Genomic DNA, 12,989 nt, shown 5'->3' on the forward strand with positions numbered 1-12,989 from the left:
ACAGAACAAGGGGCAAGGGTCTTAACAGGGAGTCCAGGTTGGATATTAGAAACCCATTTCCACAAGGAGGGTGGTGAAGCACTGGAAAAGGTTACCTGGGGAGGTGGTGGAATCTCCTTCCATACAGGTTTTTAAGGCCTCCTCAACAAAGCCCTGGCTGGGATGATTTAGTTTGGTGTAGACAAGGTCCCTTCCAATCCTGATATTCTATGATTCTACATTACAAAACAAACACTTCTGTAACAACCACTGTGCAGCAGCTGCTCAGGGAGGAACCAAGCTAACTAACTTTCCCACAAGACATGCAATAGAACTCAATAGTGGACTGTTTTGAGTACCAGATCGAGAACTGGCCTAATCTGGTGACATTTTGTGAACACAATCATAACAAAAATTAGATGGCACGGTCACAGCCAAGGTTCACAACATTGGGCCTAAGGGAAAGGTTGAACGCACACTGAGTACCCTGAAGCCTATTTCTGCAGCCTTGAACAAAATGCAGGGAAAGCGCTGTTGCCATTTGGAAGGAACCGAGTGAAATCTTAATAAGAGAATTATGCCACAGAGTTAAATCAATCACAAGCGTTAAACAAACAAATGGGACAAACAAACACAATCTCCAGCTCCTTTTCTTGCAAATATTCTCAATACTTGGCAGCGGGCTCAAACCTTAACTGCTGAAGAAGAGGAGTTGGCCATGCCCTAGGCATCCAGCAATCATCCCTCCATACTGCCGACTATAATACACATCAGAGTTCAGGGTGAACCATTCCAGACATACAGATACATTGGCTGCTGACGTTTTACAGAAAGCCACACCAGTGAGCTGGAGAAAGTCACTTACTTACTTAAGCACTTGGATTCAGCAACTCTTGCAGTGATCATCTCACAGTTAACAGCAGTACTTCTTCTACCAGTGCAGAAAGAGAGACTATTTTCTTCCTTTGGACTAATTCATTCCAAATTGAGAAATCTGTTAGTTAGGACATACATACTTACAGAGGAAATCTTGTTTTTCTTTTCCAGATTATGCACAAACAAATAAATAGAAAAAGGAAGATGAAGACAGACATCAGCTGCACAAGCCAACATTTTCAGTTTCTCATGTTGACCGGGCTGACCATCAATTCAATTTTTATTTTAAAAAGCTTCAATGTTTAACTAAACTAAAAAAAAGCATAGATGCTTGTTTCATTAAAATAAAATGTTTGCTGTTAAAGAAAAAAACCAGAATACATGTTGTTGCTGTTTTAGTTAAACAAAAGACTTTAAACATCAGTCCAGTGGTGATCTCCTCCTAAGATTAATGATTAACCTGTTGAACTAGAGATATTTATGAAGTCACTGGAAGGTGAACTATCATCTGCTTCAATGACCTTTTGTAAATGAAATACTCAATCGATCATTCATTGTCTGATATAGCTGTAAAACTAATCTGAAAAGTTTTCTAAATAAATCACTTTAAAAATGTATAGCTGCATCTATCTCTGAGCAGTGAAAAATATGTAGTCAGGTTGTAACAACCAACACAAATACACTTTTATGTAGAAATCCATGATCACATCAAGTCTTCCTGACTGACAATTGACATCAAATCCACCCTGTTGCAGACTATGTGCTGCCTGGACTCTGAAGAGAACAGGCATGGAGGCTCCCTGTGGATATGCTGGGCTGTTTCCTGCTGGAGAGATGGTAGAAGGTGGGTGGGCAAAAGCTGCTCCCAGGAGAGAATAGCTGAGCCGTGGCACTACCTCCCATTTCTCTCTTGTTGCACTAGGTGTGCCACGCACCTGGCCTTTCCCTCAGGCAGCAATCCCCACCACCACATTCCCCAGTCCACCAATTCACCCGAGTCCTGAGATAAACTGGCACTGCAGCTGTCGCTCTCTGTGACCGTCATTCCATGCTGGGATCCTCCAGTCTGACATCAGAGTCCGTGCAGGAGTAGACGCCTGGCATTTGGTGAGAGTCCATTGGCTGGAGTACCTGTTCCGGGTGCTGTGCGCAGATTTCACACTCTTCCGCGAAACCGGGTCTGAAGCACAGAAGTAAGTTAGTTAGTTAGACAACCAAGAAAGTCAGATTTGTTCTCTGAGAATTGAGAAAGATGTGCTCTCATGAGGCAAACACAGAGCCTCCCTGGGATCCACCTGTCGACAGGGTGAACATGCATGTTTGCCAGTGTCCAACTGTAGACACAGATGTAGGTCTGTGTATACTGCTAGACATCTGTTCGCCAACAGACACAAGTGTCTGTAGTTTACCAGCCCTGATCCATCTGGGGCACTAAGGGGTAACTCATCAGCTAGAAAGAGTTGATTGCTACCACATGTTAGTTTGGTACATATCTAGTAGGCATCACCAGCATGGATGTTTAAACAAATGTTGTTGGGCATCCATCAGCAAAAGAGCCGTAACTGGTGGAAAATTGCCAGAAAGCTTCTAAATACTCAAAATAGTACTTTGGAAAACACTTACTTAGCTCCAGGTGATGGATATATTTCGTGCATTTTCCTGTTTTTTTGTGTGTCTTCCATTAGAGCAAGAGTCTGTAGTCAATTGTATAACATGATACAACCATCAAAATATTTGTTGTCGTCATTTGTAGAATGGACTGATTTGAGAAACTGTCCGCTATATTTAGGAAGTTATGCATATATTTAGACTCCCTGCCTCCTCTTTATAAAGCATATATTGTTGATATTATCTGCTCAGCTGGAGACATAAGTAAGTAAGTCTAAAGCGACTGGAATTATCACTAAATACAAGGACAATCCATGTACCTTATTTACTTAACACTAATAAATAACTCTTACCAGAAGGTCAGTCTGGTGTGAATAACAATGTATAACCATGTACTCTTACGTAATCCCTAAATGTCTACTGTAAAACCTCTTCAAGCTACATTGAGTGACAGTAATTTGCAAATAGTTGAAACATTTTCACTTCCCCTCAGAATCTGTCCGTCTGAGGTTTGTTCAATACCCTGCTGCTGCTGCACTCATCCCTCTCACAGTTGCATTTGTTGCACGGGAGCTCTCATAGCCACACTGCACAAAGGGGAGGATGGCTTCTGGAGCAGGCAGCAGCACCATCGTGTTCAGTAACAGGAGCAGGCTTCTAAATGACAGGATGCGCTTAGGTTACTGACACACACCACACCTGGTATTTCACACTTGCTCTTGAGATGATGGGAAGAAATCACTTTTCTTTGACACAAAGTTAGTTAGAGGGGAAAATGGGCAGTATTCACCTAGAACGTATCACCCTAACCCTCCCCGATGTGACCTACCCAAAGCTCCACCCCCCAGTAATCCAACCGGTAGTAGATTTTCACTTTAGTTTTATGCAGTTGTGCTGCTGTGAAGAAGACAAGAAATGCCAACAGCCACCTGAGGCACACACCGGCTGCAGTAGCATTTCTGTTTACAGCACTTTGCACATTTTCTGTTACAGTTCACACACCATCAGTGTGTTGTGGAAATGTGTGTATGCGAGTAGGAGTCCCTGTATCCCACAGGTGGTGCAGTTTGAGGTGATGGTGAAGGGGGTCCTGAGGTACAACTCACTTCCTTTCCTGCCATCGGACCTGTGTTTCATTTTAAAGTGCTCTAAAATGCAAACACAGCCCAATTGGCATGGGCTGCCTGATGAAGACTCAGAACAGCATCTAGAGTACAGTTTCAGGGTAGAGAGTCTCCCTGTTCCTACAGTAAGGTGAGCTACAGCCAGGGCTGAGCTGAGAATGAGCGAGCTCGGTACAGGCTCCATGCACAGGCTTTGCGGGTGCAACGATGAGCACACAAAGCCACACAGTAACTGAGGTGCCCAGGTCCCACTTTTAGGTACCACTGCAATCCCCGAGCTACACCTAAGTTTGTGCTCTAATAGTTCTCTAGGTGCCTGTGAGCACATCTATTGCTACCTCTGGCGAGCCCCATCACCCCTCTCTTGCCTCAGCCCCAGCAGGATTCTCAAAGTAGGACACATAAGCGTGGCCCAGCCCAGCCCTGCAGGGGCTGGATCCAGTAGGCATAGTCAGAGGCTCCCTAACAATTCCACCCAAGTTGGTCTGGGGGGAGACAATGCTCAGCTCGATGGCTGGGGTACTCAGCCAGCACACAGCCTGGGTCAGTTTCCTCTCTCTGCCTCTTGGGGAAAAGGGATCGGCCGCACAGCCTCAGGTACTTACTTACTTACTGGTTCCGGGTCGAATGTCAGACATGTCGATCAAGGGTCCGGTGTTCTGTATCAGAGCTGGATGGTGCAAGGATACCCCATTGCAGAAGCTCTGGGGATTCACAACTTGGCTGAACTCCGTGTCTGTCACTGGTATTGTAGCCTTATCGTCCCCTGAAAGGAGGACAGTTTGGGGACCGAGCTCAGACAGCTCCACAGACGTAGCCATTGCAAGTAACCAGCATTGCCAGCCCATGCTGTCCTAACCCAATTGACAGCAACTCCTTGCCAGATAGATTGATCGCTGGCTTCCCTGCTTGATGGGACCCTCCTCCACCCAGGTCAGACTCTATACACACAAAAGAGCTGAGGCTTCACACAGCTCCTCCTGTGCTGTATGGTGCAGGGCCTGGGAAGTGGCACTTCCTCCTTCCTGGGTATGAAATGGGGGCATGGACTCCCAGCCTCTGTCCTCTCAGCTTCCAACCCAGTTTCCCCCAGAACCGGAGTGTGAGAATGATCCCAAGCAGTATTGGCAACGTGGCTGAAAATGGAATAAATACAAGGGGGTGAGGAACGGCAGGGCAGGGAAGACCCTCCAGTCCTAAGGGAAACTACTACATGCCCTGGCCAGGATGGGCTCTTGGCATGGGGACCTGGCACTCACTCAGAAGCCAGGGCAGGCAGGTATCAACCTGGGAATAGTATTTCCCTGGCCAGAAGTGTAGCAGCAGAAAGATGCCCTTCCTTCTGTAGGTTCTCTCAATGTATGGCCATGCCTGTTCCATCTCAGTGCTTGCTGCAGCTGCCCTCGTCTCTGGTGTACGAGCAGGAGTGTCCCCGGGCCTGCGACACGCCAACTGGACCCAGCCAGGAGTCCGTGGGGCTTGTGGTAAGGTGCACCCGTGGCCCTCAGCAGGGAAGGGTTGCTCAGCGATCCTTTAAACAGTAATCAGGCCAAGTGCCATTATATCTGAGCAAGAGCCCCACTCACCCAGCTGCTTGATGCCCTCCTTATCCTCAGTGAGCAGCTGGACACGAGGAATATCGATGTGCAGCCAGGGCCCCTGGGGGGGGCCCTTTCACTGCGGTGTCAAAGCTCCGGTTATTCTTGCTGCAGAGAAAAGAGAAACCAATAAACACAGCAGAGCCTCCACTTCATTAACTAACTGAACGCGCCTTGCCGGCGACCAGGTGTACAACCCCTTTGTTCCTGCTGGGGAGGGGACCACCGCACAAAAGGGCTGTGGGTGAAGAACAAGTAAGTCGCCACCCTGTCACATTCCAATACCTGCCATGTATTGGTAATCGCTCTGCCGTGCTTTGAAAGACAGACAAGCAGAAAGCGACGCACCAGACCCACTGCTGTCACTGGGAGATATTCAGTGTTATGAAGCCTTCAAATCCCCAGTTAGTTAGTTAGTGGGTAAAATAGTGTCTTTTCCCTGTGCTCCATCACCACAGGGATTCGATCCGATCCCTGCAGCGCCATGTGCTCGCGCTACCCCAAAGGAGCAGGCAGGACTCTGAGCGAGTCACACAGCGCTGGGCCTCAGCGCCTGTCAGGGCATCACCTCTATCCCCTCTTCCTCAGGGCAGCCTCCCACCTGCAGATTCGATGCCGGGTATGATCCCAGACTCTCAGAGAGGGATTCAGACACTCCCATCCCCCAGACGGCACCACACGGCCACTTCTCACCCAACATTCGTCTGCTGTCAGAATAGGGGGGCCAGCAGTAGCCTGAGAAAAGCCACTGGCTACACCTGCTTTCAAGCTGCATTAGAAAGGGAGGATTGGAAGTGACACTCCTGGTCACTGTGGGTCTGTCTACACTGCAAGTGGGAGGTCTGACTGCAGCATATGTAGACATACTGAGGGTGCGCTCTGGTGCCAGGAACTACAACGGCAGCTGAGACAGGGTCTTACGCTGGAAAACAAGGCACTGCTCACCCACCTTATTGGCATTTCTGCCAAGCTCTTTGCATCTGCAATACAAAAGCAACAGAGCCACGAAAAGGCCGGAGGACAGACTCTGTTCCCACTGCAGACTGGTGCATGGGCTGGGGCGTTTCCGTCTGTGAGAAGGCAAGTTTCTAGAACGGCCGCCTGTGCGATATGCTAGGCGGGAGGGTACATGACATGCACAGACACTATCAACATTAATTCTACTGTAAGGTGTGTCCAATCACAGTATCCTGCCATCAAACTACATCCAACTACTATAATAGGCACCGTTATTTTCTAAGTATCTGAACAAACTAGTTTGTTATTTTTTTATTAAATCCTTCAGTCAATGAAGCTCTTGGCCTCACCCATCCAACCAAAATTTAGCCTTGTTCAGTGCACGCTTATACAGAGCAACACAATCCAATGCCCAAGAGAGCCTCCAGGATCTATACTAAGATCTACACTGAAAGGGATGATCACAGACTTTAGAGCTTCAAGAACTCATGGGGGCGCTTTGTCTGTCTGTCTGTCTATTTCTCCCATACCTCGCACTGGCACGGCAGAGCAGCTCACAGATTCTTCTCTCAAAGACCATCACCCCTGCCTCTGCAGGACTGTTGCCCGCACTTACTGCTTTCCACTAGAAATCTATTGTCTCCTATTAACTGTTGTGATATGTTTAATCCATGTTAACTGAACCCCACCCCAATCAAAGTTTTCGGTTTCATTAAGCATCTGTCTATGCATTGGGGACCGGGGGGGCGGGAAAGGGCAGGGAACCCTGCCCAAGTCCTTCTCCCGCTCCACCATATGCCAAGCTGCAGATGTAAGTTACACAGGCCACTTGGGAATATGGCTAGCCATGGTCAAACCCTCTAAGGTGTTTAACTGCAAATCCAAAGGTGTTGAACTGCAACCATCATAGGTAGCGTATACCATACAGAACTGCAAGGCCTGCCTTCCAGAACAACTCCAGCGAGACTTCACACTCAGTGTCAACTAATCACCTCCTAACAAACCCACCCAAAATATTAACAAAGCTCAGGCAACGACCACGATGCTTCCCGAGCCTACCTTGTTCACTCTGCCTGCCTGTCTGTTAGATCCCTTCCTCCCAACCCGCTGTGGCTCAGCCTTGTACTTCAGGGCCAACTCGCATTCTACGTCCAGTCAGTGCGTAGCGCAGCATGGCACAGACGCATGACAGTACAAGAAATGATGGCCAGTGACTAGTGATTTGGGAGGGGTCTGAGCACCCTTCTGAGAACGGTGCCTCTTCGTGGCGTCCGTGGCCAGGTCCCAGAATCACCAGTCACACAGAAAAATCTCAGCCTAAATATTCAACTGAATAAAAAAGAAACTTCCCGATCACTTCCTATGAACACTTGCCTGGGGTTCAGTCCCTCTGGGGAGGGAGCGTAGCCTGCATCTCATGGAGATCCTGCTGCTGAATTTTCCTTCCCTCCATTCATTCACAATGCAGAACCTGTCTGTCAGGATTTGCTTGCCTCTTGGGAATTGGCGTGCGTGACTCTGGTTCTATCATTTCTAGACAATGGGGCACCCTCCCTTACCTGCTGGCCTGAGCGGCTCTACGTTAACCCGGTGGAGGAACTAGTGTTTTCACGACGGTGTAACTCACAGGTTCCCAACGTGCTTTCCAGCTGCAAGCCTGAATCTCTCAGTCCTGCCCTGCCCGATGCAATCAAGACACAGCCTCCTGACCAGCAGGTATTTAATCAGTGCATCTAACAACGGAGGAGACGGACTCACTCAGAAGTCTGGTGTGGCTGCAGTTTTCTTCTAAAGCAGGTAAAGCTAAACCCGCCACCTCACAGGAAGCCGGGCTCACACCTCACCTCTCAATCTCTTCAGACGCTTCTACTTCCTCTTCTTCCGGATGATGAAGAGCAGGACCACCCCGAGCATGGCCAGGATCACAGGGCAGGCGATGGTGAAAAGCTTCTTCATGTCGTCCCCCTCCCCCGAGCAGATTTGATTGGGGGTATGGTACCTAGGAGAGAGCCACATGTCGGACCTCAGCTCGGAGCTGAGCAGAGCCGAGGCCGGGCTGGCCTGTCGACAACACCTTCCGCCCGACTGCAAAGCGGCTTCAGAGGGATGTCGAGGTCGGGACATGGGGAGAGGTCTGGGACGCCCAGATAAACATACTCTCTCTCTCTGCTTCCGGCCTCCCTGGGAACCCAAGAGACAAGCTGGGCTCATGGTACCGGCAGCCAAGGCGGGTGGTAAGTGTGTTGAGATGAGGGTGTTTCTGGCTCACCTGTGCAGACCCACCCAACATCTGCACTGCAGCGGGAGGCGTGATGCAGCTCATGGCGGCGTACCCACACTAGTGGTCATCTAACTAGCATGGCCTGGACCCCAGCGTCGCTTGTACAAGCTGCTCAGAGCTCTGGGGGCATACTCACTCCCATTTTTAGCCCCTCTAGCCAGATTCAAGCTTTGGCAGGTGCACCTACCCGCGCTGGGTGCCTCTCCTCCGGCTGCAGCACAGACCTACCTTCAGAGCTGGGCTCTCGGGGGCTCACCCCACCCAAGCCACAGGGCTACAGAGATTCACCCAGCCCTTCTTACAGCCAGTCATGGGAATCCACGCTAAGTAAACACATGATACACGAGAGCATGTGCAACTGCAAGTCCCGGAAATGGCAGCTAAGAGGTGTCCTGGCCTCAGCCACCACCTCCCCTGCCAGGATTCACGTTCCTAACGCATAGCCGTGTGCTGTAAAGCACTCTGATCTGACCCACCACAGAGTTTATCTGGCACAGAGTCTTTGCCACAGCCACTGACCATGGTAACCTCCTGAGGACATCAGTGCTTGGAAGGTGGGGATGTGGGGCAACTGGGATGAATTGTTGCTCCCCAGAGAAGATTGCATGCAGATTTCATTTCCCTGCTGGATGGTGTGGGCTTTGCAGACAAGGGAGTGAGGGCAGGGTACTCAGTCAGGTAACGGGCACACCTGCCCTGTGTCATCTCCATCTCCCTCTCGGTCCGCTGATAAAAATGAGGCACTTGCAGTCTCCCTGGAGAATGAATATGTGACCAAGCTCTGAGCAGAAGCATCTGTCACAAGAACACACCAACCCTACCACAACTCTGGCCTCACACTCCCTGCCGACAGCTGGCACTGCCTGGCTCAGGGGCTGCTCAGGAAGGGACTGGCACAGATTTCTGGCCATTGTGTAATTGGAACAATCCCACCTGGCACCTGGGCTGCCCTTGTGAAAGGTGAAGAAATAAAGCAGGTGTGACACTTAGAGGGGTTTTCTTTATGGTGAGAAGCCCCACAGGCTGACTACTAAAGGGATGAGCGTCTAATGGTTACAGCAAGGGACTGGAAATCAGGAGTCCAAGGTTCATTTCCTGGTTTTGCTACTGACTCCCTCTGTGTGCAAGTCAGGTCCCTGCTCTGTGCCTCAGTTTCTCCATGTGTGCAATAGGGATAGTGATACTGGCTCCTGCAATCTTTGCAGGGACTGGGAGGAGGGGCAGGGGAAGTCAGGAACCTAAGCGAGGGAGTAACAAGGACAATAGCTGGTTCTCCAGTGGCAATTACCAGGACATTTCTCTATGTTCTTTGGACAATAAGTGAGGGAGGAGGTGTGGGAAGCGGTGGGGTGTCACTCCAGTTCCCGGGTGTCTGCATCACAAAACAAAACCACTGCAGACAGCCTGCGCAGAGATGCCGAGGACCGACGGGGCAATGGGGTATGTCTGCAGGGCAGCCAGGTGTGTGTTTGCTTCCCAGCGTGGGGAGGCAGACAAATGCTAGCTGTGCTTGAGCTAGTGTTGCGAAAACAGCAGGGTGGCTGCGGTGGCCGGGTAGCTGCCTGAGTCTGCAACTAGGATCAGGCAGGATTGTACTGGGGTAGCTAACCTGCAGTGACGTGGCCATACTGCTATTTTTCACATGCTAGTTCAAGCATAGCAAGCGCATGTCTGTCTACCTGGGCTGGGAAGCAGGCTCTCAGCATAGTAGTGCCCGTGGAGAAAGGGCAGCTGACTGCTAATTAAATCCCCTTCCGGGAGGAAGGAGCGTAGACCCTGGATGGGAGAGGAGAAATGGCTGCTACAGCCCTGCCATGCAGTGTCAGACCCCAGCCGGCACGGACTACACAGAGATTGCACTGGGTCACAAAGATCAGGCTGTGGGGCTGTTTAAAACCCAACCCGTGAGCTGGGAGAGCTAGGAGCCAGAGCTAACGTGTACATAGTAATAAGGCATGAGAAAGACCTGGAGAAGTCTCTAGCTAAGACAGGCCTGTGGTGACATAAGAAGGCACTTACTTAGCAGGAAGGCTCCAGCATACTCTCTCTTTGGGGTTTGGAGAGATGGCTTTCTTCTGTACTCCTCTCCCCATTGTCCTAATCTAGTTCAGGGTGTGCTGGTAGCCGTGTCACTCCCAGGACAGTAGAAAGATGGTGTGCGTGCATTTGCGTGAGTGTGTCTTTCACTGGACCGGCTTTTGCTGGTGACAGAGAGGAGCTTTCGAACTACACAGAGGCCTGATGAAGAGCTCTGTGCAGCTCATCTCTCTAAGCTACTTTGGGCAAATCTCACTGCTCATGCTCCCCTCCTAGCTCCGGGCCAGGCGCCAGAGCCTCATGTGATCCCAGTTGTGGGCAGAGGAGGGCAAAGGGCAGGAGGAAGGCTAGTGACAGCTGCACGGAGGGCCTGGCTAGGAAGTGAGGAAGGTGGGGTGGACAGCACCGCAGAAGCAGCAGATTCTGGATGCTGCAGCTGCCTGGCATTCAGCTGAGTGACTCAGCCGGGCCACAGGCAGCAGCAAAACGCTGAGCAAGAGAGACAACCCCTTAATGCAATGCTGCTGGCACACGGTGCAACATGACGCCCGTGCGGGAATCCTACCGCAGGCCCACTCCAGCTGCCTAACCCACACCACATCCCCCACCCCCCTAAAGCACGCTATGCCCCACGGCCAGCCCCCCAGAAACAAACCACTCGCCGTGCTGCGTCAGCTCTTACTGCCGTCGTAGTCCAGCGTGGCAAACTGAGTGGTCTCGTTCCCGCAGCCAGCGCTGTTGCAGGCCTTCATCCGCACTCGTACCAGGTGGCCTCACGCAGATCCGTCAGGAAGACCTCGTTGGAGTTGTTGGTCTTGAGGCTCTGCCAGACCCAGTTGCCCTTGGGCCGGTACTCCAGGACAATGGCCATGATGGGGCAGCCCCCGCTGCTCCAGCCCTGCAGGTTCAGCCTAGCGTGCGTAGAATTAATGTGGGTGAAGAGGTGCTGGTCCTTTCTGAAGGAGGCCTCTGTGGAAAAGGACATGCCATGAGAGCCTGGGAGGGGGGGTGGCTCTTACAGGGCAAGCTTTCCATCCGCCCCCTCCCCACGGCCTCTGCTCACTTGGCTGCATCTGAAGCAGTTCGGTGGTGGGTCTCGGTCCAACCTTCAGTGGGAACTGGCTCTTACCCCGTCCCCATCCTGCCAGCAACGCTCAGCGCGCTCAATCCGTTCCAACCCAGCGTCTGCCCGGTGGCCACAGTTCCTGCTGCAAAGCGAAGCTGGTGACAGAGCTCCCAAGCACAAAGCCACCTGCCCAGATGCTGGTAAATGCGCAGTGAGTGAGAAGAAGCAAAGCGCCCTCCCACCACATCGCTCAGGCAGGAGCTTTGCTGCTCAGGTTCCCTCCTGCAGGGGTTTTATGGCTGGGCTGCTAGAAGTAGGGTTTGGTAACTGAATTGGAGGAGCAGAACCTGTGTCTCCGTAATACACGACTGCTGAGGTCACTGCCTGGGCAGCTAGGGGAAAAAAATTCTACTTCTGGTCACAGCCAGTTGCGACAGCGTCTTAGCTAACGATGACAGGACGGTGGAGTTCTTTTACCATTGGTCACAGCCAGCAGTAAGCTCTTCCGTATGAGGCCAGGGCCAACTTTTAACAGGACTCTTGTCAAGGACACGAGACCAATAAACTGACCTCCTGCACCTTGCACCACACGTTACAGAAGAAGATTCTAAACGCCTCCTGGGAGTTTCTCATTTCAGCAAAGAAAAGGACACCGACGGCTGCACAGAGGAGTCAATTGGTGGCCCTGCAGCAACCTTACAAAACCAAATAACCCTGCAGTAACAGATTGGGGCAGGAGTTTTCCTGCTTCTCCTGTTCTGCCCACCAGCCTATCTCGCTTGATCCTGGCAAGAAGGCAGTGCAGGCCTCACTGGACCCTCTCTGGACCCCTAACCATGGACCCAGCATCATCCACACCCCCACAGGATCATGCTGCTGTCACTCCTCCTTGTGTTCCCAATACTGCAGCTCAGCAAACTGCACCGGAGCAAACCGGGGGAGAAGGCAGGGTGCGTGGCAGTATGATGGGAGGATGGGGAGGGGCTAAAGCATCAACACCTGACCCCACAATGGGTAGGTCAAATGTAAAATCTGAAAGGGAAAAGAAATGCAGCTGGTGAATCTCTGCCCCGGTCATGCTAGGGCCTGGGCAGTGGCATGGAACAGCGCAGAGCAAGTTGCCTCAGGCCTTTCCTCGCTGGGCTGGGGGAGGCCCTGGTGAGTGCGTGCCAGAGTAGCAGCTGGTCCAGGATGCCCTGGGAGTGGCCAGCAGCTCAGGAACAGCAGCATCCAGGGCAGAGGCAAATGGGAAGCCCTTCGCCTTGCCCTACCGACAAGCTAGAACCAGCTCGTCAGCCCGTGTCCTGTATTCTGCCTCCAGCAGCGGCCCGTGCTGATGCACCCGGCCCATAGCGCTGTGCTGAATGAGGGGCCGACTACTTCCTCCCTCCCTCGCCAGGAGCTAAGGACTGCTTTACAGAGGGGAACCAGCGCAGGCGGCCCGAGATGTACACGCCGTTCTG

General features: G+C 51.5%; 1 long non-coding RNA gene across 2 annotated transcripts in view; it reads left to right on the forward strand.

Moving 5' to 3' along the window:
* LOC127033697 (uncharacterized) overlaps window positions 1–12,989 on the forward strand; it is a 112,267-nt gene that overhangs the window by 48,711 nt on the left and 50,567 nt on the right. The window contains exon 4 of one of the 2 annotated variants that reach the window (XR_007769184.1): window positions 1,027–2,778. The exons of the other annotated variant lie outside the window; for it this stretch is intronic. This is a non-coding gene — a long non-coding RNA (uncharacterized LOC127033697). Of the gene's footprint in view, window positions 1–1,026; window positions 2,779–12,989 lie in introns of those variants that run through there. 2 annotated transcript variants of the gene reach the window in all.

Source organism: Gopherus flavomarginatus, chromosome 13 (genome assembly GCF_025201925.1).
Source record: "Gopherus flavomarginatus isolate rGopFla2 chromosome 13, rGopFla2.mat.asm, whole genome shotgun sequence".
Lineage (NCBI taxonomy): Eukaryota > Metazoa > Chordata > Testudines > Testudinidae > Gopherus > Gopherus flavomarginatus.